We start from the raw sequence: 4,759 nt of genomic DNA, 5'->3' as shown, positions 1-4,759 counted from the left end.
TGAGCTGCTGTCTTTTTTCCACCATAGTGGCCTTCATACGCAGTCGAATGGCAATCTCGCGAGATCCCCCCCCCATTTCATTGTATGGAATACATCTCCTGATGATCTGGTCAGCTCCTTGCCTAAAAAAATATGGCTCATCCCACATTTACCACTTCACCTCATGAAAAAACTTCTTCCTTTGAGCATAAGACAAGTCTGGAGGCATGATATTACTTACAAGGTAGTTCACAATGTCTGTAAACCACGGTTCTTCTTCTTGCACCCCAAACAGCTGCTCATCGGGAAAAGACTCATTTATCAATGTCTTATCTTATGAAGTAGCACTTGGATCTTCCAAACGAGAGAGATCATTAGCGACTTGATTCTCAGTACCTTTTCTGTCCTTGATCTCTAACTCAAATTCCTGAAGTAAAAGAACCCACCGAATCAATATCGGCTTCGAGTCCTTCTTCGAGACGAGATAACGAATAGCAGCGTGATCAGTGAAAACTATCACCTTCGTCCCAAGCAAATAAGATCGAAACTTCTCAAAACCGTAGATAGCGGCAAAGATTTCTTTCTCAGTAATAGTATAATTCAGTTGAGCACCATTGAGGGTCTTACTAGCATTGTAGACCACATGAAATATATTGTTCTTTCTCTGCCCAAGAATTGCTCCAACTGCATAATCACTTGCATTGCACATCATCTCCAATGGTTCATCCCAATTAGGTGCAGTTATAACAGGTGTCGTGATCAAACTCTTCTTCAAGAACTGAAAAGCAGCTAGGCACTCGTCATCAAACTTGAACGGGACATCTTTCTCTATAAGATTACACAAAGGTTTAGAGATTTTTGAGAAGTCCTTGATGAAACGTCTATAGAAACCCGCATGACCAAGAAAGTTGCGGACTCCCTTAACAGAAATTGGTGGAGGAAGGTTTTCAATGACCCCCGCCTTGGCTTTGTCCACGTAAAGACCTTTACTAGAGACCTTGTGCCCAAGAATAATGCCCTGTCGCACCATAAAGTGACATTTTTTCCAGTTGAGAACCAGATTGGTCTCAACACACCTTTTAAGAACGGCGCCAAGATTCTGCAAGCATTCGTCAAAAAAATCACCGAATATAGAGAAATCGTCCATGAACACCTCCACATTCTGACCAATCAAGTTAGAGAAGATAACCATCATGTATCTCTGAAATGTGGCAGGTGCTCCACACAACCCAAAAGAAACTCTTCTAAAGGCAAAAGTTTCGAACGGGCAAGTGAAAGTAGTATTTTCCTGATCCTCTAGAGCAATGCAAATCTGATTATAACCCGAATATCCATCCAGAAGACAATAGTACTCATGCCCAGCCAATCTGTCAAGCATCTGATCAATAAAAGGAAGAGGGAAGTGATCCTTTCTCGTGGCCTTGTTCAACTTCTTGTAGTCCATGCAAACTCTCCACCCGATGACTGTTCGTGTAGGAATGAGCTCATTCTTTTCATTAGCAACAACTGTGATACCTCCTTTTTTTGGCACACACTAAACTAGACTCACCCAAGAACTGTCAGAAATGGGATAGATGATCCCTGTATCTAGCCATTTGAGGATTTCTTTCTTCATAACTTCTTTCATGACCGGATTAAGCCTTCTTTGTTGCTCAACAATAGGCTTGCTACCTTTCTCTAGCAGAATTTTATGCATGCAATATGAAGGGCTAATTACCTTAATATCTGTTACAGTCCATCCAATTGCCGACTTGAACTCTCTCAGAATTTTTAAGAACTTTTCCCCATCACTACCTGAAAGGTCAGATGTAATAATAACAGGCAAAGTAGATGTATGACCTAAAAAAGCATACCTTAAGTGTTCAGGAAATGGTTTAAGCTTAAGTGTAGGAGCTTCCTCAATAGATGGCTTGAGGCACTTTGGAGTTTTGTTTAGCTCCTCCATTCCAAGAGATTCAAAAGGCATATCCAGTCTTCGTTTCCAGGGAGAAGCATTCATATACTGTAACTGCTCATCACCTTCGTCATCTTCACTATCTGAATTCCCCAACAAGGCCTTCTCTAAGGCATTAGACCTTAGCATTTGATCAAGTTCTGAAGTAATCACAGAATCAACTAACTTCACTTTTAAGCACTCCTCATTTTCAGCCAAGAATTTCATAGCATTAAAAACATTGAACATCACATCCTGATCCAGCATTCACTTAGTAAGCTCACTCTTCTGCACATCAATCAAGATTCAGCCAATAGCCAAGAATTGTCTTCCCAAGATTATGGGAATCTTCTTATCCTCCTCGAAATCAAGAATTACAAAATCAGCAGGAAAGATGAGTTTATCAACCTTGACCAAGACATCCTCTATAATGCCTCGTGGATATGTAATAGATCGATCGGCCAACTGCAAGGTCATATAAGTAGGCTTTGGATCAGATAAGTCCAACTTCTTGAAGATTGACAATGGCATCAAATCGATGCTAGCTCCCAAGTCACATAAGCATTTGTCAAATGACATTTTTCCAATGGTACAAGGAATAGTGAAGCTTCCAGGATCTTTAAGCTTCGGAGGCAACTTCTATTGCAGCACAGTGTTGCATTCCTCCGTAAGAGCAACTGTCTCTAAGTCATCAAGCTTCAGTTTCCAAGAGAGAATACCTTTCATAAACTTTGCATATCTAGGCATCTGTTCAAGAGCTTCAGCGAAAGGTATGTTGATATGAAGTTTCTTAAACACCTCCAGAAACTTCTCAGGATTTGCAACCTTCCCAGACCTCAATCTAATTGCCTTTACCTGCTCCTTAGCTTCCCTCTTTCCTGGAACTTCAGTGTCACTAGGGAGTGTACCAGGTTGACGATTGAGCAAGGCATTGGCAATTTGCCCAATTTGATTCTCCAAGGTCTTGATAGAAACCGCTTGGCTCTTGCCCATATGCCTCAACTCATCCAATTCAGATTTTTCATTAGATTGTTGCAGCTGGTGTTGTTGTCTTAGTGCATATTGCGGTTGCTGAAATTCAGGAGGGTTGTATTGCTTTGCTGCATATTGCTGATAAGGCTGCTGGACCACAATCTGAGTATTGCTCCAGCTGAAATTAGGATAATTGCGATTGTTGGGATGATAAGTGGCCGGTATCGGTTGCTGCGACCTCTGAAAGTTGCTCACGAACTGAGCTGATTCACTAGAAATAGCATACTGCTCCGTCTCAAGGGCACCAACACAAAGCTCACAGACACTAGTGATCTGATTAACACCATAATTAGCCAAAGAATCCACCTTCATCGTCAAAGCCTTAAGCTGAGCAGCTATAGCAGTAGCTGTATCCAACTCCAGAATTCCTGCTACCTTACCCTGAGGTAGTCTCTGAGTAGGATTCTGGTATTCATTAACAACCATCAGTTCAATCAATTCATAAGCTTCATCATAGCTTTTAGCCCACAAGGCTCCTCCTGATGCTACATCAAGCATGGGTCTAGAAGTAGCACCCAATCCATTATAGAAGCAGTTAATGATCATCCAGTCAGGCATCCCATGGCGAGGACATTTTCTAAGCATCTCTTTGTAGCGATCCCAAGCCTCACATAAAGATTCTCCATATTGCTGAGCAAATTGAGTAAATGCATTTCTGATTGCAGCAGTCTTCACCATAGGAAATAATTTAGTTAGGAACTTTTGAGCAAGATCCTCCCATTTGGTGATAGACCCTTATGGTAGAGAATGTAACCAGCACTTAGCTTTATCCCGCAGAGAGAATGGGAAAAGCCTCACCTTAATAGCATCTTCAGAAACTCCATTGAACTTGAAAGTGTCGCAGATCTCGATGAAATATCTGATGTGCATGTTGGGGTCTTCTGTCGGAGAACTCCCAAACTGAACTGAGTTTTGTATCATCTGAATCGTGCTGGACTTGATCTTAAAGGTGTTAGCGGAGATGGTTGGTCGGACAATGCAAGACTGAATATCATTAATCTTTGGCTGAGAGTAATCCATCAAAGCCTTTGTATTCTCTTCTAGTTTTCCCATTGCAATAAGAGCTTCTTCTTCAATTTCTCCTCGACAAGAACTTCCTCAAAAACTTCCTTAGCTACTACAACTTCTTCCTCTGTTTGATCCAGTGTTCTCTTACGAGACCGAGAACACGTATGCATACACGCTCGCTAGAGTACCCGAAACACGACAAGGAAATAAGTAAGTAACAATATCAGAGTTGTAACACCCCCAAATCCGGGGTCGGGGATCTGGGTCGTCACGGTCTTTGTTTCCACAATATCACTTAACTTAGTTAATAATAATTAACCTCATGATGTGACCCCACACTAACACACACCACAACACGTTATAGTCTCAGAGATGAAATTGAAATAAGTACAAGTCCTTGAATCCATAATTTAAAAGTTATTACAACCCAAAATGATTACTTGATATATTTACAGTTAATTGCCATTATCTGCCATAAGTTATAATTATACATAACTGATTCCCAAAAGTAGAATGCCTGATCTACAAATAGATCTACCTCTGCAGCTATAGCAGCTACGATATCAACGGAAAGACGCGGGACGCTTCCCACGCGCTTGCGCTGGGTCTGCTTGAGTCTGGACATCTTTTCTAACTGTTGTTGTGTGATGAAGAAATGAAGCAAGAGTGAGCATTACAGCTCGCAAGATAATATATAGTGTAAACAATAATGCAAGTATCTTAATGGATAACTTACTAGAATTCTTTTATCAAGTGTAAGGTAATTACTTACTGGATATAAGCTTAAAGAAAGATGAAGTTACCAAT

At 41.0% G+C, this 4,759-nt stretch overlaps 1 non-coding gene across 1 annotated transcript; it reads left to right on the top strand.

Moving 5' to 3' along the window:
* The first annotated feature begins 3,500 nt into the window (after nt 1–3,500).
* Nucleotides 3,501–3,607, top strand: LOC141710208 (small nucleolar RNA R71). Its single transcript, XR_012570740.1, has one exon. It is a non-coding gene; the product is annotated as a small nucleolar RNA R71 (small nucleolar RNA).
* The last annotated feature ends 1,152 nt before the right edge of the window (nt 3,608–4,759 follow it).

This window comes from Apium graveolens, chromosome 2, assembly GCF_009905375.1.
Source record: "Apium graveolens cultivar Ventura chromosome 2, ASM990537v1, whole genome shotgun sequence".
Classification (NCBI taxonomy): domain Eukaryota; kingdom Viridiplantae; phylum Streptophyta; class Magnoliopsida; order Apiales; family Apiaceae; genus Apium; species Apium graveolens.
The sequence above is the reverse complement of the archived record's forward strand: the minus strand, read 5'-3'. Positions and strand labels throughout refer to the sequence as shown.